Source organism: Otolemur garnettii, unplaced genomic scaffold (assembly GCF_000181295.1).
Source record: "Otolemur garnettii isolate 467f Iridium unplaced genomic scaffold, OtoGar3 scaffold00005, whole genome shotgun sequence".
NCBI lineage: Eukaryota > Metazoa > Chordata > Mammalia > Primates > Galagidae > Otolemur > Otolemur garnettii.
Genome location: NW_003852400.1, coordinates 38,095,334 through 38,116,643, shown reverse-complemented (window position 1 = coordinate 38,116,643; position 21,310 = coordinate 38,095,334). Strand labels below are relative to the sequence as shown.

Genomic DNA, 21,310 nt, shown 5'->3' with positions numbered 1-21,310 from the left:
AAAGTAGGGACCTGCCCAAATAGAACACTCCTGCCCAGAAAAAGGCCCACCAGGAAGGAATGAGTGTGCAAATCCCTGTCCCACCAACTCTCACATTCCCACCCACCTTAACCCACGTGCTGACTTCGTTGTCGAGCTCAGCCTACTTGCGCCCAAATGAATAAAGGGCACGTTGCCCACACAGAACCTGGATGCCGCTTTCTTTCGTTCATGTCCCTGAACAACCTCTCATTTCCACTCCTTAACCTCTCATTTTGGTGTCCAAAACCTGGACTGGGAGAAGCCCCCGGGGCGGGGGGCAAGATACACCCCATTGGACCTACTCCCAACTAGATGGACTCTTGTTCTGACAAGGCAAAGGGAAACAGGGAGGGACCCCTCAGACCCCCACCTGGAATTCATCCCTTTATTAGTGAGGTGAGCACTCATCTAGCCCTCTCTGAGCCTTTAAGCTTCCCTTCCCATTCTCCACTCCAGTCCTCTCTCCCTCTTCCTCCACTTCCCGGCCTTTCAAGCATTGGTATATAGTTCCTGTCTGAGCCTTTCAAATTTTCTTCCTTTTCTCCACTCTGGGCCAAAAACTCCGTTAGGCCTTGCCTTCTAAATTTGGTGCCAGTCTTGCCCATCCAGTGCCTCTTGCATGGGGATGCCCTGCCCTGGGCCTGGTTAAAGCCCTTCAGGGATGGCTGGGAACCTCCCTGGCCCCAGCCTCGGCCCCTTCCTTCCTCCTTTCCTCGTATGTTCTGTTTTCATCCTCGCTGTAACCTCCACTCACATGACCCTCACACTTTTCAGAACTCATTCCACGATTCCTGGCCTTTAGTCACGGTAACATTTCACCCTTTTCCCAATATCTCCCTGCTTCCTTTACCTAACTCCAGAGACACATGGTTTATCAACAGCAGTTCTTCTAAGCCCACTGCTCACTCCATTGCCAAGGCAGGCTTTGCTCCTGTGTCTTCTTCCCCCATGATCACCTCTACTACTCTGCCCCTGACACACACACCTCCTCACAACAGGCAGAACGCTTCGTCGGCACTAAAGCCTTACAACTCGCACAAGGCCACTCCATTAACATATACACAGATTCTAAGTATACTTGCCACATAATCCATCACCATACAGCCATACGGCAAGAAAGAGGATTCATCACTACCCAAGGCTCCTCTATTATCAACACATACTCATTAGAAACCTCCTAAATGCACTCTCCCAAAGGAAGTAGCCATCATCCATCGTAAAGGCCACCAAAATAAAACAGATCTAATTTCCCAAGGCAACCAAAAGGCTGCTGTAGAAGCCAAATGGGCAGATCAATGCCCTTATGCCCCATCACCACCTCAGAAGGCCAGTATTTGTCCTTCCATAAATTCTCTCCAGTATATACATCCGAAGTACAGGACAATTACCGGCATCTTCCCAAACAGGAGGATGGTTCCTTAAACAGGGAAAATTTATTCTTCCTTCCTCTCAAGCATAGAATATCCTCTCTTCCCTCCACAATAGATTTCATGTTGGCCCCAAGCCTCTCTTTTTTTTTGGCAGTTTCTGGCTGGGGCTGGGTTTGAACCCACCACTGCCACCTGCAGCATATGGGGCCGGTGCCCTACTCCTTTGAGCCGCAGGCACTGCCCTGGCTTCAAGCCTCTTTACACCCTTCTTTCTCTGCTCCTTTCTCACACACGACCAACTTCCCTTTTAAAACAGATGAGCCAGTCTTGCACACTCTGTACCAGGGTCTCACCCCAGGGCGGGCATAAACACACCCTGTTTTCCTACACATCAGGCCCCGGGCCAAACCCCCAGACAAGACCAGCAGATTGACTTCACCATATGTCTCCTGTAGGAAAATATAAACTTCTACTAGTTTGAGTCAATACCTTCTCAGGGTGCAGTGAATTCTTCCCCACAGTAGGGGAGAAAACCCATGAAGTTGTCTCTATCCCCCTCCACCATAGTATTCCTAGATTCAGCATCCCCAGCTCCATTCAGAGGAACAACGGCCCAGCTTCCATTAGCAGATCACCTCCCAAACCTCACAAGCCCTAGGAGTCCGGTGGGGCTTCCATGTGCCTTACAGGCCCCAAACCTCAGGGAAAGTAGAACAATGAACAGCATCCTCAAACAACATCTCACCACATCACAGCTCCAGAGCAAACAAGGTGGGCTAAGGTTCTCCCCAGCACATTGCCCTGCTTCGCTCTACCTCTCACAAACCCCCCTTGACAGCCTGTTAGAAACAATGTGGCCAAAACCATTATTCTGGGCCCCGGACCCCCTCCAGACTCTGTCACAGGAAACTATTTTCCCATCCTCCAGGAAACCAGGAACAAACTTAGAAAAACAATAAACCAACTCCTGCCCCAACCCTCAGCAGAGAAAGTCAGAGACCAGTTGGCAGGACAAGTTTTCCTCACATCTCTCCTTGCCCTGCAGGACTCCATCTCCTCACACCATTCTTTATAGCATCTCCACAGCTGTTTGCCTCTTGGACTCCCCTCCCCCCAGTCTGGATCCACTGATCCCAAATAAAGCTGTGTCCTACAGAAAAACTTCCAACACTGGAAGACCCCCATGGGAAATCACAAGCACCATCCCCCACCACCTTAAAACTATCAGGATCCCTGCAGAGTCCACTTCCCCATAAATGTGTAACATTCCTACCCAATCCTTCCCTTTTCTCCATAACTTTTCTGGAGATGTGTGGCCACTCGCACACGTTCCAAGCTGGGATGCCCTCTCTGAAGCCTTTAGAGGTCTGTGGCTACAAGGCACCTTCTAAGACTTTCCCCCAAGGAAACCCAATTTTTCCTCTTTCTACTCTTTTTCCTTCTGGGCCCCACTCCTGTCAATCCTTGCCCCTCTCCCCTCCCCATCAACCCCGACTGAACGCACAGGTTGTCTAACTACCCAAACCTCGTGTATATCTGTGAATACCTTACCAACACCCATTCCCACGTCCCCTAAGCCCGATTCTTACCTCAGACCCCTCGTTCACTAGCCACACTTACATACCAGCACACTGGTATGATGTTACCAAAGCTTCTGAATGTTCTCATGGAGGAAAGAGGTACCAGACTGGTAAAATAACGGGTGCTGGATGCCCCAAAAAGGGAGTTGGGACTACCATCTGCTGGACCTACCTCGTGCATGTAGGATTAACAGATGGAGGAGGAGTTCAGGACATAGCACGTCAGCAAGAAAGCAGACAAATCATAAAAAAATCTCTCTCTCAGTATAACCCCTCCACCCTATAAAGGATTAGACCTCACTGTCCTGCAAGACCTACAATACTCCCTTACTCCCCAGCTTTTAAACACCTCCTTCTCAGCTGCCCTGAACTCCTCCTCTCTCCTCTCCCCCTCAAGATGCTAGATCTGCCTTTCTTTCTTTTCTTTTTTCTTTCTTTCTTTTTTTTTTTTGGCCAGGGCTGGGTTTGAACCCACCACCTCCGGCATATGGGACCGGCGCCGTACTCCTCTGAGCCACAGGTGCTGCCCTGGATCTGCCTTTCTTTATACCAGCATCTTTTCAATCCCATCCCTGCACCCGACACATACAACTCTTCCATTCCAACAGAAAATAACACAGCTCTGTGTTCAGCCTGATAACTACACAGTTTCCACCCCCAGCCTCCCCCAATTTAACCTGCTTCAATCTCACCTGTACAGGAGACTCTGTAGGCTTTATAAAACCTGATCTGTTTCCTTAACTCAACTTTTCCCTTATCTGACCCCTCCTGTGCCCCTCTAGGAATATTTTTCCTCTGTGGCCACTCCATCTATCAGTGCCTGCATGCTCACCACTCAGGTCTTTGCACCTGAGTTTTCCTCACCCCTCAAATCTCTTTAGTGAAAGATGCCTCCCTAACTCAGGCCTTGATGCATCCCCCTACTTCCAGACAAAAAAAAAAAGGCATCGTCCTCCCTGTACTCCTCAGAACGAGCATAGTGGCTGGACTTGGCACGGGCATTGCATTAGAACATCAACCCACTTTACCACCAACTCTCCCTAGAACCTGACAAAGATATGGAAAGAGTAGCAGGCTCTTTAGTCTCCCTACAATCCCAAACTCATTCTTTAGCTGCAGTACTCCTCCAAAGCTGCCGAGCCTTAGACTCTCTTACAGAAGAAAAAGGAGGCCCCTGCAGTTTGGGGGGAGAAGAAAGTTGTTTCTTTGTTAACCAGTCAGGAATAATCACAAAGTCGAAGAACTCCCAGAATGAATCAAACAGAGACAAACAAATCTTGAATCATCTCATCTCTGGTCTTTATTTGATTCCTGGCCTCCTTGGTTACTTTCTATTTTCGGGCCACTAATTATGATCTTTCTCATGCTCAGTTTCAGACCAATAGTCCTCTGTCTCATCTCCCAATTTCTTGAGCAGGCAGTCACCCAAAAAACAACCCTGTGTGGATATGAACCAGCTCAGCCTGAAGTCCCAAAAGTGTTCCTAAAAATGTCACTCCTTTCCTCCTCCTTTTTTTTTTTCCTTTTAGGAAGCCCATGCTGACCCTCAGCCTACAGGATACCACACCCATCACTCCACCTCCTTATAATTGACTAAAAAGACCAGGATGATAGGGTCAAATGTAGGGACCTGCCCAAATAGAGCCATCCACCCAGGAAAACGTCCAGCCCAGGAAGGAATGAGTGTGCCAATCCCTTCCCCCCATAACTCTTATATTCCCACCCTGCCTTAACCCACGTGCTAATTTCTTTTTCTTACTCACCAGCACTGGAGTGAATAAAGACCACGTTGCCCACACAAAACCTGGACTCCACTTCCTTCCGTTCATGTCTCACAATAACCTCTCATTTTCAGTCCTTAACCTCACAGTAACAAATGTACCACTTTGCTGGGTAATACTGATGACAGGGAAGCTATCTATGCACGTGTTGGCATTTGGGGCACATGGGCTATCTCTGTGCCTTTGTCTCAATTTTGCTGTGAACCTGAAATTGCTCATAAAAAAATGAAGTCTTTAAGAAAATTAACATGACAAGTATTGATATTTTATACCAAGAACATGTACAATTTTTACATAATTGCAAAACTATGGATACTAATCATTCTATCAGTAATGTCAATAGATTCAATTTTCTTTAGTTTACAAGGGCTTAAAACAAAGGTAGACCCATAATTCTCTCCAGAGTATTTACTTAAACCTACATTTTGACAAACTATTTATAAAATCTTAACCTTATCACATGGCTTCTTTTTTAATAAATTAAATACTATTTACAGATTGTATTTTAACACATTAACTGCCATGTGAGTTGTATTTAACTCATGCTAGTTTCAAGCCCGGTGCCTCCTGAAACACACATAACTCACAAGTGTCTTGACCTTCTGAATTCAAGAGTGAATTATGGTGCTCAGGTAGCTGCTGTGCTGTAGCAAACATGCTATGTGACAGGTGGCTCTCTGGGAAAAACCCTGAAGTTGGTTTGTGAAAATCTTACTTGTTGATGTCCTTGTTGTTCTAATTAATATTGACAATTTAATTCTTAAAGTGTGGATTGAATAACCAGAAGTCAATAAATTTCATTTTTCTTATGTTTAAATTACACTTAAGCCTAACAAGTCAAGAAAAACACTTTACCCTTATGAACTATTTTTCAAGTTTTCACATTATATTTTACATTCCTAATTGTCAAGTATTTATATTACTTTTTATTGAAGTATGTCATAGGATCATTTTGGTTTTGAAGTTTTTATTCTATTATCCTAATGAAACACTGTGGCCCCAAGTGGGGGGGGATTGTTTCTGGTGTGGCTGTCAATGTGTTAAGAAATGAAATCTATTATTTTATTTAGGAAATCATGCAGGCTCACCATGGGAAATTCAAAGGTAACAAGAAACAGAAAATAGGCAAAGAAGAATCAAACCATCCACAATCTCTTTCCCCAAGGACAAGAGAATATATTTCCTTCTGATCTCCCCCTCCCACACCCCAAGGATTGGTGGGGTTTATTACTCATAGAATATTTGGCCTCTGAATTTGGTGCAAAGTATTGCCTGAGAAAGAACTCTTTTATTAACAGATGGAACATGGTAAAGAAATTATCTCAGAGATAATCAAACCTTTCCACTCTTATAGGTTTATTAGGGTAGACAGTTCAATCAGATGGAGCTGCAAAGATTATTACTCTCTCTTCACAAAAACGCTAAGATGGATATTTATTGGTAGATACTCTCAAGAGGATATTCATTCAGACATTTTGGTTGTAACTCTTTAATGTAGATTACCAATCTACTATATGTCTTTAAAAAAAACTTGAGATCTTTCTTATCTACTACAGCAGCAGCATATAGGAGAGGTATTTTCTGGCCCTGGTAAAACTAAGGAATTATTTTACTCACTTTTAGAATGGAACAGGTTGAGTGATGGACCCTTTATAATCTCAATCTAAATCACTGTTCCTCTATAACATTTTGGCAATGAATCACCATCAATCCTGATTTTTTGGTGCTTATGTAAAATGGTAATTTTGGGAGGAAGGAGTTTTTATAATTATTTTGATAGGAACTTGAAAAAGGCAGCATCAAAAGCTGCAAGTCAGATGCTACTTAAAATCAAAGGCTCCAACCACCACTTCCAATGCATCCACATCCACATGCACATATCACTGACAGTTAGCAGAGTTATGTATAATGCAAATGTTATTGTCCCTGTATTTATAAGTATATATGTTTGTGTACTATATTCATATATATTAAATACATACAGATAAATATGCATGTATTTTTATTTGAATGTCTTGTATTTACTATGTGGAGACATTGCTACTACATTACTTTTTTAGTTATCATTGAAATAGATGATTAAGGATTACCATTAGAACATAATGCCATAGGATCAGTGGGGTTTGGAGTCTGTTTCATCTCTAGCATGTACCCCAATACCTAGAATAGTGTTTGATGTATAATAAATGCTTAGTGAAATATTTCTTGTCAATTACTATCAGACCCAAATCGGTCTCTATACCAAACATGATCATTTATGTCTGTCTACAGCTCCTTTTAAAGAGCTTGCATTCTCTTTGCCCCACTCCTGTAATACCTGATTGAGATAGGTATGAAAACTTGATTCATTTCAACCTGATTCATTCACTAGGCAGAAAATTTTAATATTCTCTCTTTGGAATGTGAATAGTCCTAAAGTAAAACAGAGACTCTAATCAGTTTGGGGTGGGGTTGAAGCAAAATATCATGTGGACTGGCTGAAGTTGACATTTTGGGTTAAGTACAAGCTGATAACTCAGGAGACAGTGGCAGCCATGTAGAGAAGGCAGGAAAGAACAGAAAACACAGAGCCAAACAAAAATGGATGACTATATGGTCCCAAAGAGAGTAGTTGGCTCTTTTTTTGAGGGGAGTGGGGGAATACAACAACTTTATTGAAAGAAAAGTGCAATGAAATTTGTTGAAAGCTTAGAATGGGAAACTTAGACACCTCCTCTCAAGTGCAGGGTGGACTCTTTCTGGATATTGATGCCTTCCTTATCTTGGATCTTGGCCTTGACATTCTCAATGGCATCACTGGGCTCAACCTTGAGGGTGATGTACTTGCCCGTCAGGGTCTTCACAAAGATCTGCATCCCACCTCTAAGACAAAGCACCAGGTGCAGGATGGACTCTTTCTGGATATTGTAGGCAGACAGGGTAAGCCCATCTTCCAGCTGCTTCCCGGCAAAGATCAGCCTCTGCTGGTCAGAGTTGAATGCTGCCTTGAATCCAGAGTTTTCCAAACCCAGTTTGTTTCTGTGAATCTCTGTATCTTTATAGTCACTATATTCCCTTCTTTTCTACAGGAGCTAGTCTGAGTCAGTTTTCTTTTTCTTGCATGAGTCACCACATCAGAAACTTTATTTTGACATTCATAAATTCTTTCCTTCCCTCCAAAAGTAAAGCAATTTAAAATTAATGCTATGGTATGATACTGAATAGCCACTATAAATGGACTTGACATTAAATTAATGGTTACAGGATCAAGAGGCTGAAATTAAAACACACACTGAGTGGAGTTAAGATTTCACTTTGAGATAATCTGGACAGAATTTCTTTTACTCTGACTGACATCTATTACGCTTCCAGTCAACATATTATTATAGCTTCTTATTTTGCTCTTAAACCTCTCTGAATGTCAATTTGATTCAGATAAGAGGAGAGAGAGTGAAGGAAAGAGAGGAGTTAAGGAGGAAGGGAAATATTGAGGCTTTTTGTTTGTTTGTTTATGTTTTTTGGTTTTGTTGTTTTGCTTTGTTTTTGCCTTATGGATAAAAGAATTAGATACTCCAATGCAAAATTCCTTTTTAGGGGGAAACAATTACATTTCTAAGATTTAAAAAAATAATTGAAAAGCTTATACACACACAAAAAAAATTAAGACTAGAACCCAATATTTTAGAATAATTTTTAGAATAATCAATAGTTTCAAAGTCACTATGGTATAATTAAGTAAAACATTCTTGAAGTACAGAATAAATTCAAAGCTAGTGATTCAATCCCAGCTGTGCATTGTAGGCAGCTAGCCTCTCATTTACCTAGCTCTTCACACACTCTTCACTACAGTTTTTAACAATCTGACTTAAGGGTAAATCTATAATTCTACACACTTGAAACTTTCAACTAGCCTTCTTCTCTCTATAATTGGCATATTCTAATCCCTAAAATATTCCTATAGCCTGTACAAATCACTTCATAGTTGCAAACAGGCAAACTTAAAGAGTAAGTGTCCACAACTTATGAGACACAGGAATACAGCATAATATCAAATTGCCTTGCTACCTATCTTACACTTTGTTCTCTGGGAAGCACATTATGACTGGAAAAGAAGCCAATGTGAAATCTAACATGACTTTTCTTTAAATTGTCCCACAAAATAAAGTAGCGAGCCTGATCCAATAGTCAATTTATTTTTAAAACGGCTTCTCTTTTCTTACTGGTGCTTTCCCTTTAATTGCTGATCAAAGAGGTCTTGGAGCAAAAATAAAAAGCAGGAAGGAAGCAATGGAGCACCCAGTTTTTGTTGTTAGAACCCCCAGTAAGTTATACTGATTTTTGGAAATCTCCACATTATTATTATTTTATTTTATTTTACTTTATTTTTGCAGTTTTTGGCCAGAGCTGGGTTTGAACCTGCCACCTCTGGTATATGAGGCCGGCACCCTACTCCTTTGAGCCACAGGCACTGCTATATATATATATATATATATATATTTTTTTTTTTTTTTTTTTAAAGGAAGTCACACAAGAAGCAGACACACAGTCAATGAAAATATAAACTGGCCTCTCTCCCTGTCTCTCATAATTACTCACTGATTAGAGAGCATTTGGGATGAGGCTGCCAGTAGGTGTGGGGAGGGTGGAATACTTCTGTTTTGGAGGAGGAGGATGAAGCAACTGCTGCAGTTCAGAATCCTTGCTGGCCTCTAGGTGTACTGAGCAGGTGACAGCCCTAAACTCCCAGTCCAAAGGAGTCCAAACGGAGAACGGGGTGGAGAAACCCAAAGGGAAGTCAAACAATGGATCGGGACACAAGGACTTCACTATTAATGCAGTGACCGGCTGCTTTTACATCCTTAATACAGATCTATTTGGGGACTCATTTGCTGGGGTATAGGCATTTTAAAAGATCAGAAAAACATTTGCTGGAAGGTGTAAATAATTTTCCTTGATTTTCCTCTCAAACATTAGTGGAAGACAGAAAGGAAAAACAAGCAAGAAAAAATGCCACGTGAGGTATTGTCAAGGTATTTTAAAGAATATTTCAAAAAGGATAACAGTTATTGTAACTCATCTGTTGAAAATGAGGACAGGTAAGAAGTGTTAAATACATTTTTTTTTTTTTGGTTTTTTACTTCTTTAAGTGTTTTGGGTTTCTTTTTTGAGACAAGGAAACCCAGTCTGAAATCCAGTGGCACGATCATAGATCCAGGTCATAGACCTTGAACTCCTAGGCTTAAGTGATCCTACCATCTCAGCCTAAGTAGCTAGGTCTATGCTAGGTAGCTAGATAGCTAGGACTATGCTAGGACCACATGTGCCTTTAGACCTGTCTGGCTACTGTTTAAAAACTTTTTGTAGAGCTGGGGATGGGGTCTTACAATGTAGCCCAAGATGGTCTCAAACTTCTGGTCTAAGTGATCCCCCCATAGGATTATAGGCACAAGCCAACATACCTGGCCCCCTTTAAATTTTACTTACAGAGAAAGTCTTAGGACTTTTCTGGGCATTGTTAGGCAATTAGGGAGATTCATATTCACTTTAAACCACCAATTCATTTTTTTTTAATTTTTTTTTTTTTTTGAGACAGAGTGTCACTTTGTCACCCTCAGTAGAGTGCTATGGCGTCACAGCTCACAGCAACCTCAAACTCTTGGGCTTAAGTGATTCTTTTGCCTCGGCCTCCCAAGTAGCCGGGACTACAGGCACCTGCCACAATGCCCAGCTATTTTGTTGTTGTTGATGCAGTTGTCATTGTTATTTAGTTGGCCTGGGCTGGGTTCAAACCCGCCAGCCTCAGTACATGTGGCCGATGCTGTAACCACTGTGCTATGGGTGCTGAGCCAACCAGTTCATATTCTTTTCAGAAATTAGACTGCCATTCCAGTTATAATTCCAGCCTTGACTGAACTCACTTCTTCTTCCCCCACCCGGCTGGGCCTTCCGCAGACCAGCTGCTTACAGTGTGTTAGTGGGTGGCACCCCAGGTAGGGTTTGTCTTCCCAGCTGTTAGTACTGACTGCTCTGGGCTGGGAAATCACAGAAAGAGAGAATGAAAAAAAGGAGAAATCTGGGGGATATTTTTTCTGCTTGATTTGGCACCATCCTAGGATGGCATGTCAGGTTGGGGACCTGGCAGATGTTGAGAGCAGTTTCTTTGTCTCAGGGGCACTTTTGTGGGTTCCTGAGCGGCCTCCCTGCAGGGTCCCCTGGCTGCAACTCCTGCGACTGAGGCAGAGCCTTGCTTTCCAAGTGCTGCTGGTTAATCAGCCCCCGACCACCACCCCCTTGCTTTTCTAGTGGTCCCTTCCCTTCCAACTCTTGTTATTGGATCCCAACTGCATTTCCCAAATGTCCCTCATGGGAAAAACATAAAGTAGCTCAAGACTAGGTCTCTCTCTCGAGGTGGTGTGAATTTGGTCCACAGTAAAAAATACCACCAGGGATGCCTGTTGCTCTGTCTTGATGTGAATGAGATAACTATATCCCCCTTTTAGGGAAGGTAGGGTAGGAGTCACAGCACTGCCCAGTTTTCTCTCTCTCAAAGATATATTTTCATAAACTTTTGCATAGGCTAGAAAAGGCAACTTCCCTGGAATAGAATACCTTGAAACTTCATGTTATTAAGACAGCAAATTTTCCTTATTTGTAAGCCATTCAGTTGGGAGGTCTAAACTTGCAGCCAAAAGCATCTTAATTGAGCCAGTTCACCATGAAATATTTATTATAATCCAAAGGAAGGCACTTCTCAGGAGAGGGAAGCATACATATCTTTTCTCACTTTCTTTTTTCTTTCAAAGTAGCTAGTGAGTGAGCTTATCTGCTACACAAAGTACTTTAAAGTTGGATGTTTAATTTTCAAAATTGCAGTTGCTATGACGGAATTGAAACAGCACTTGTCATGACACCTGTGATAGCAAATATTAAGAGAAAAAATGTTTTGAATCCATCACTTATTGGATGGATCCAAAGGTTTGGATCTCTCTTAGAGTTCATGGGGAGACCAACGATGTTTCTAACATTATATGATAATGTCACTATCCAGGGCAATAATCACATTCCATCTTAGAAAGTGAGAAGATGATGGTAGTGCCAAAAATCCTTTGGAAGTCAAATCACACTAAATGCTGAATTCCATTGAGAGGATCAAGCAAGGATGTATTTTACTGTTCCATACTATGATGTGGGTGTGCTTATATTAAATCAGTTTCTGAGAAACACTAGGTGACTAATTTGTGACAACGATATGTTTGCAGACTAACACATTCATAAGAACAGCCGAATAATGAGCTAATTTGTAAAGTACCAGATGGAATTTCCTGAAAGCTGGTGGCCTAAGCTATCATAATTGTCCCTTATAGTCTATAAAGACATTGCTAGTAATCCAGCTACCCACAACTTTGCTTTGGGATAAACAGGCCCAGGTCTAACTAATCATCTTTCCATGAAGGCAGGTCTGTGGTATTCGAATATATTTGCTACTGGGGACCTGCTGTGGCATGCAGTTCTTATTATTGTTTTTTTTTTTTTTAAACTGTACTGTCTAGATGGCTTCTCATAATGAGGGATCATTAATCTTCGCTGTTCTCTGGCCCATGGCATTGTTGTCAGGACTTTTTTTTAAGTTGTTTCTTTGATAGTCTGCAAACTGTGAAGTATATTCACACTTGTACTTGGACTGCCCTTTTCTGTTTCCTCTGTTCGTGTGTTCTAGCACACTGGAATAAGCACTGTGTCCTCTCAGTGCTTTCTGAGATTGCTTGTTGCATTTTTTCTTTCTTCTTCCCAAATATGTCCATGGATGACTTTGTCCCTCTTATAATTGGTCTCTCTCCCTACCTCTTAATCCCCAACCCAAAGTTGAGATGGATAAACCTAAGCCCCAGATTTGGCTCTTTCTCCATTCTATCACCTCAGAGTCACAAGTGTAAAGCAGCTAATTTGTGCAGCCAGGTTAATAATTTTTCTGAAAGAACTAATACAAATTCTTCCCACACTTTTCCAAAACATTGAGGAAGAGAAAATATCTTCAGACTCATTTTACGAGGCCAGCATTACTCTGATTCCAAAGACAGACAAGGACTCTATGAGAAAAGAAAACTAGAGACATTGAAGACGACCCAAACAGATGCAAAGAGCCCATGTTCATAGGCTGGAATAATTAACACTGTTGCAATTTCCACACGACCCAAAGCAATCTATGAAGTCAGTGTGATCCCTAACAAAATTCCAGGATAGTTCTTCAGATAAATGGGGAAAAAAACCAATTCTAATGTTTATATGAAACCACAAAAAGCACCAAATAATAACCAAAGCAGTTTTGAGCAAAATCAACAAATATGGAGGCACAACACGACCTGATTCCAAAATATACCACCAAAACAGCATGGTATTAGCACAAAAATACCATGGGACTAAGACCCATGGAACACTGAGAAATATAAAACCGAGATATATAACCATCCACAGACAGCCAACTGATCTTTGACAAAGCAAAGAAAAATCACACTCTGGGGAAAAGAATTCCTAGTCAATACATGGTGCTGGGAAAATTGAATAGCTACATGCAGAGGAGTGAAACAAGATCTGTTTCCCTCACCACTCACTAAAATTAATTCCAGAGGAATAAATAACCTAACTGTAAGACATGAAATCATAACAGTTATAGAAGAAAATGCTGAAAAAACTCCTTTAGATATTAGCCTAGGCAAAGAATTTACGAAGAAGACCCTTACAGCAATGACAGCAACAGAAAAAACAAATCAATAAGACTTGATTGAATTAAAAGCTTCTGCACAGACAAGGGAATAATCAACACAGCAAATAGACAACCTACAGAATAGGAAAAAAATATTTGCAAGCTATCATCTGATGAAAGCGTAATAACCATAATCTACAAAGAACTCAAGTAAATCCGCAAGAATGAATTAAACAACCCCATTTAAAAATGGGCAAAAGACATGAACAGAAGCTTTTCAAAAGATCATAGACAAACAGGCAACAAACATTAATTGTTACAGAAATTCAAATGAAAACCTCAATGAGATATCACCTTATCCCTGTTATAATGGCTTTTACTAAAAAGCCCCCAAATAGTTGTGGTGTGGATGTGGAGAGAAAGGAACAATTATACACTGTTGGCAGGACTGCAAATTAGTACAACCTTTGTGGAAAACAGTGTGGATTCCTCCAGGAACCAAGAGTAGACCTGCCATTTGACTACACAATCTCAATACTGGGTATTTACCCAAATGAAAAAAAGTCATTTTATCAAGAAGACTCGGGCACTTGAATGTTTGAATACAATTCATGATTGCAAAGATGCAGAATCAACCCAAGTGCCTATGAATTCATGAAGGAATTAACAAAGTGTATTCCATGGTATTTCATATGTATACCATGAAATACCACTCAGCTACAAAGAAGGGTCATTTAATGCCTTTTGCCACAATTTGCACCGAGCTGGAGACCATTATCCCAAGTGAAGTGTCTAAAGAATACAAAAACAAATACCACATGTACTCACTATTTAACTGGAACTAACTGAAGAGCACACAGGAACTTAGAGGGAAGTAAAACTTACCAGAAATCAAGCAGAGGGGAAGGCAGAGAAGGGCATGGGAGAAAACCTGCCTAAAGGTACAATGAATAAAGATCACCACTCAAGTGAAGGGCAAACTTATAACCATGACTCAAGCATTATAAAAGTGATACATGTAACTTAAAATGTCTGTAACCCTGTAATACTTTGAAATAAAAAATAATACATATGTGTGTGTGGTGCATTTATTTATATATATAAATATTCTCTCTGCAATAGCAGCTGCTCCCAGCCAGGAGATATATATATATATATATATATATATCTCACAAAACTATAATAACTAAGACATCATGGTACTTGCATAAAAACATAGACCAAGGGAACAGAATGGAGAACCCACTAATAAATTCACATGTTTACAACTAACTGAATTTTGACAATGGTGCCAACCAAGACACTTAATTAAAGACTTAGGTAATAAACCCAAACTATGAAAGTACTGATAAGGAGAATCAGGAAAAAGCTCTATGACATTGACCTGGACAATAATTTTTTGAATATGATACCCAAAGTCCTAAAAACAAAAACTAAAACTAAAATAGAAATTACATCAAACTTAGAAGCTTCTGCACAGCAAATGAAATGATCAGCAGAGTGAAGAGATGACCAACAAATTCTGTTCTTGAGTCTTTCTTGTTTTATTCTCCACTCCTGCCCACCCCTCTCCCCACGGTATATACAAAAGTTTGCTTTGCTGTCAGACATTCTCCAACATTCTGAAAAACAGGAAACCTTGTCATTACAGGCCAGAATGGGTCTCATTTATCCCAGGGGTACAAATATTCATAAATAATAGTTCAGACTTCTGTTATTAAAAATCTTGGGCCCTTTTCCCTCAATAGAATTCACAGATTTTCTTGCAATGTGAAATGAGGAGAGGGGAGACTGTATCTTTTAAATACAGAGACCACGTTCTTGATATCATCAACAAAGAGTGTGTCTGGATCACTTTACCAACAGAGGGCTTGGGCTCCTTCGGTCACACTATCTGGACCAAAGTGGCCTGCAATTAAGCATGCCCACTAGTGAGCTGTCTATCCAACCTGACTATAAAACAGATTAAATAAAACTTCATCTTTAAAAGAGAAACTCAGTAGACAGGTGGTCAGTCTGACCCAGCTACTTTTAAATAACTAAAATCTAATATTTAAAAATGGAATAGTACCTTCTTTGTTCAGGGAGAAATGTACTATATAAGACCGATGGTGTACATACAAGGTAAGAGTGTTACAGTAGTCTCAGAAAATTGTTCTAGAAGAAAGTACTTTCATTAGTATAAGCCCCAGATCAGCCAGTATAAATGTCTATACATTTCTAGCATCGGAAATTGAGGTGAGCTTCTCAAAAGAATACAATGTATTAACTGAAGGCATTCAATTAATAATTAGCAAAAGAAACTAGTTAGCTTCTCTCAAGATAACAGCTAGAAACATGCCAAAGCTTATTGGAAATAAGGGGGGAAGTGAACAAAGTTAACATTGTTCAAAGTCTCCCTTTTGGGGAGGGCTTTTTGCACTGAGCTTTACACAAGTTATTCCTGTAACGCTCACAATAACCCTATCAAGTGAGTATGAGTACGAGGAGTCTGAAGAACCAAGAAAGGTTAAGTCATTTACTTGCTCATTGATGGGCAGAGTAAGTGGGTGGCTGTGACTGGGCCATCAACCCACCTTTGCCCCTGGCACTGTGACGGCAGCGCTGGGCTGTGTGCGCTTGGCCAGCAGCCTGGCTGGGAGCAGCTGCCATTGCAGGGACAGCAGAGGGAGTGGTAAAGACCGGGGGCTTTGCACAGAGTAAGTGCCAAGCACAGTGTTGAACCCTTGACTCGCCTTGCCTCATTTAATCCTCCAAAAAGTACCATTCGATTGTGTGTCTGACAGTGCAGAAATTAAAGCATAACACGGTGAAGCAGTCACTCTAAGTTCCACAGCTGGTTAACCTCCAAATCCCACAGCACGTTTATAGAATTATTTCAGCGTCTCATTCCCCCATTTTACATCTCTCTCTTCTTTTGCTATGTCTTTCTCCTAGAAATAAGCGAGTTGTTGTAGAGTTTACTGATTTCATATGCCTTTGGGAGTTTCAGTAACTTTGGGTTAAAAAAAAAGTAATCAATATTTTCCTAGACCTCTGGGACGCCAGAAGGCTATTTGGGGATATTGGGAGGCACTCGCTGACGTCCTGCTTATGTCAACAGACGCGCAAAGACTCCCAGCCCCATGAATGACTTGCTAAACACTCATCAAAAACATATTTTAGTTCTCCTATATGCAAAATGAAAAGAGCTAGGTGTCTTTGATATGGCACAGGCGGACCCTTATCCTGGCTCCCCCTGGCCAGCGTTTCAGGCTTATTCCCCCCGCAGGGACTGCACGCCTGTGCCCTCCCCCCTTTCCTATTTACTGTCAGGCTGCTGCAGTGCAGCATTGAAACAGCTGGGCATTCAGATCATTAAAAATCAATTCAATGACCCAATCATTCTGTACATTTTAGAGAAATGACAAAAAATGCAGTATTAGATGGCTATTAACTTGCTCCGGGGTTTCTTTTACAGCTGCCAGGAAAGTCATTTGGTGAAATTGATTAAAGCAGCTTGCCAAGGATGAGAGAGGAAAAGAGCAGAGAGATGTAAACACAGCGAGCTGAGAGGGGAGGAGGAAGATTTTCTTGGGAATGAAGGGAAATGTCGCTGGGGCAGGCACAAGTGGGCGGGGAGGAGGAGAGACCAGGCATCTAGTGAGCACACTGTAATTTAGGGCGGACGAGATTCAAGACGGTAGGATACAGGCAGCCAAAATACGGAAACAATAGAGAAGGAGTGAAGAGGAATCAAGCTATCCACAGGCATCTAACAGACTGTCCACACTGGTCCCACTGCAGCATTTGGCTGAATTAATCCAAGAGACATCCCTGGTACAATGATAAGGAGCTGATTTTAGAATTTCAGTAAATGAAACTCTTTCAATACCAGCAGAGGGTAGGGGAGAGAACCTACTTTCCTGCACTGTGGGGTTTATTTCTGTAAGAACAAAGAAGGAAAATCTATCTGTCTACTTTTGCTCAATAAGACCAGGAGTATGTAAAAATTGACACATGCATTCCCCTATACGTCGTGATGGTGGCCATATAAATTCCCTCCCTCCAAACAGGAACTGGCTTTCCCTTACAGAAAAGCATTTTTCTCCTAATACCTTTTAACAATTTCTTGATTAATTCCCCAAGCATCCTGATGTGTGGAATCACACAGTGCTGACAAGAATGGATTTTAATATGGGATTTCTGCCACCACGCCACTATTTCTAATTCCTCTCCTGTCCTATTTAAAGCTGCACTTACTCTGTCTTTACAGAAGAAAAAAATAAAGTCACACTTAGCTCACACAAGTCACGCTTTTCTAGAAAAGGGCAAGAAAGACCATCAAGTATTTATTTGGTGTATATATATATATATATATATATGTCTGCTAACATTTCAAGTATAACAGCCACCTAAACACGAGAACTTAAAATAGCATGTACAACATTATAAATAAAGCAAATGTTCTGTGGAAAAATGTATATGCTTCCTTGGATATTGGACAGAGAAAATGATGCTACAAGAACTGTTTAATTTTACAAGAGAAAACCGGCACTAGTCTAAATGAAGTAACCCCCTCAGGAGATGTTTTAAATTGCAGTGACACCATACTGGGTCTGCCACTTGGTTGAAGCTGAGACTCAGACTCCAGTGACTTGCAGCCAGGGGTTTGCATAAGAATAATTAGCCTTCTTGGATGAGAGTACTAGCCAGCTTCCAGGATGGCCTCCAGGTACCGACATCCTGGCATTTGCAAATTTGCCTAGTCCCCTTCCACACTCTTCAAGGGTTGGCCATCAGGCAGAAGTCATGGCATGTCACTTTCAAGATAGATTAAAAAAAAAAAAAAAAACAACCTTGGCAATGGACTCAGTACTATTATGAAAAGAAGATGTTGGGTGGCTTCTGTCTTGGGATGTTGTTCTCTGTCTCTGTTTCTCCCATTGCCCTCTCTGGGGGATATAAGCTACAATATCGTGAGAAGTCCTACAGAGAGATCCATGTGGCAAGGCCCTGAGGCCTGCTAACAATTTCGAGTCACTAAAGAAGTAGCTGAACTTTGAGATAACTGCAGCCCAAGCCAACAACTACGGAGAGATTCTGAGCCAGAATCAATATTAATATGGGGCCACATCAATCCACCTACACAACTGAAGGTCACCAATATGGAAGTATATCCTGATGGGCAGAAATGGTGGGAGAGTGGAAGGTTACAGAAGAAAAATCTCAAGACTGGGGGCACCATCACCCTTAGTGCTGTCTTCAGCAGGATTGCACTTCCCCATCCCTTCCTAGTGAGGCATGGCCTCCTTACTTTGTCTAATAAAATGTGGGCAGCACTAGAAACAATCTCCATCTCTCTAATTGTGTATTACACACACATAGACACTTATGCAATATACATGTCTATCTGGTTAATTTGAGTATAACTATGACTTGATAAAATAAGACAAAAAAGAACAAAGAAATGTGAACAGAAATAATACATGTCAATTCTCAGGGAAATCACGAAGGTCTAGAGTATCAAGTCTCCTCTCCTCTGCCACAGTGACTGAGAACTTTCCAGACGGTAGCAACTTCCATCATCCATGTTCCCGAGTAAAGAGCAGAACCTCCTCCTTCCCACCACCAACCTGTCAGGAACATGTTGCTTCAGTAAGAAATAAACCTTTGCTATCTTAAGCAACTGAAATTTGGGGGTTGTTGGTTGTAGAGTGATACAGGCTGTCTTCACTAAAACACAAAGTGAGTCTCGCTAAGAATTTACTCCATGAAAAAAAAGAAATGTGGTCTGAACAGCCAGACTCAGCTACAAAGCTTGAAGTTCCTGAGAAGAATAGTGATTTTGGATAGATGGTGGAGATTGGCATATGAAATCTAATTATACCCTGGAAATACAAAGATTTGTGCGTAAGAATGGAAAGAACGTTTTTACTACATTCCTAAAGCTTGACAGCTGAAGAAGCAACTCTATTGACTCCCTGGAGAGAGAACAATGCCCTGATACTGCCCTGCGCAGAATGGAGAACGGTAACAGCCAGAACAAACTGGCTGGCGTCTGCAATTTAGGCAGTCAAGGCACCAGTGAGTACAGGCTGAGGTCACAGGTGGAGCAGAGGCTAACACTGAATGGCATCTTGAACAGATCAACGCAGGGGCAATTGGGAGGTTCTCCTGAGAGACTCACAGATACTTAAGTGGGAGAGGGTGTGTGAGTCACTGCAATTTATCTTGGAGAAGATGGGCATACAGATACTGAGATTGAAGAATTAATTTTAATGTGACCTAAGTTATAGCCACCAGCTTGGAGAGTACATGTCTATGACACTATCTCTTTAGTATTAATTTGGCATTTGTTATTAACCATTTATTTTTTACAATAATCCATCCAACATCCACACTATGTCATGTGGCATTATGTGGTTCTACCTTGATCATTGCGAATTTAAATTCCTTTTGCAAGTGTTATAGCTCTTTTAGAATTTGTCTGGCAAATTTTCTGGTTTTTACCAGTAAACCTCCCTCCAGGAAAAAAATATAAGAAGAAAATAAAATCCTTTCAGCAAAGGCCATGTTCTAGTCTAGAACAGTTCAGCTGATTCTCAACTGACACCGACTATCAGATACACATAGTCATTGTTTTAAGATTTAGTGGCTTATAATTTAGTACAAAAAGACTCAGGCATCTGAAGGGAAGAAGTGAGCAGCCCAAGTGATTAACTTCTGAGTGACATTCCCCTGATGCACCCGTCGACTTTCCTTTCTCAGACCCATCACAGTCTGCCCTTATGTTTTCATTTGTCTGGCTACATGTCTGTCTCCCCAACTAGGACACAAGCTTTGTGGGGACAGGGTTCCTGTTTGCTGTGGTCACTGTTGTATAATCTCCCAAGCACAATGCCTGGTACATAGTAGCTATTCCATAAATATTTGTGGATTGATCAAATCAAGATAGACAAAAGAACAAATTTAAGATGATTTAGCTTCATTGATTAAAATTTCAATCTTTAAATTGTCCTGATTTCTCTCAGGCCTCCTTCATATCTTATACTCACCTGCGTTTCTCACTTACAGAAAGTCCAGTGAACTGTGGGCCAGTAGTCTTTATATCTCTATAAAATGACAAAGATTTTCAATCCAGTTTTGATAATATAGCAGCCAAATCAATCCTCATCACTAAACCGAATCCACCAGACTGTCATTCTTACTCTGATGCTATTTAGAATGTGCAGTGAGCCTCCAGATTCTACTTCCTAAAAACTAATTTCCCTGGAGCTTTTGCTCTATTATTCTATCAATGCCCCTGAGGTCAGAAACTATCATTTTGTCTCTCCTGAACAGCACAATGTCTCATTAAAACTTCTTCCTATAAGCCTGAGTATTTCGTTAGAAATGCAGGGAAGTTTCAAAGATCATGAAGGACCTCTGGTTCAATAGCAGCTATTTTTAGTGTCTTGAGAGCAACAGCACAGTCAAGTTCATTAATGACCTAGAAACAATGAACTCAATATATATTCTAATTCCTTGATTGGCATTAGTTTTTTCTTTAGATTTGAAAAAAACAATGTTGTTCAATCTCTTAAAAATGCATATTCTTGAGACCAGGCATGGTGGCTCACATCTGTAATCCTAGCACTCTGGAAGGCCAAAGTAGGTGAACTGCTTGAGCTCAGGAGTTCAAAACCAGCCTAAGCAAGATCAAAACCCAATCTCTACTAAACATAGAAAAAAAAGCTGGGTGTTGTCACACATGCCTGTAGTCCTAGCCTACTAGGACTCAGGAGGCTGAGGCAAGAGGACTGCTTGAGCCCAGAAGTTTGAGGTTGATGTGAACTATGACAGCACAGCACCCTAGCCTGGGCAACAGAGTGAGACACTGTCTCCAAAAAACAAAAA

At 41.2% G+C, this 21,310-nt stretch overlaps 1 non-coding gene across 1 annotated transcript; it reads left to right on the top strand.

The window, feature by feature from the left end:
• Window positions 1-19,874: 19,874 nt before the first annotated feature.
• Window positions 19,875-19,934, top strand: LOC111721986. The gene has a single exon (XR_002770961.1). It is a non-coding gene; the product is annotated as a U7 small nuclear RNA (small nuclear RNA).
• The last annotated feature ends 1,376 nt before the right edge of the window (window positions 19,935-21,310 follow it).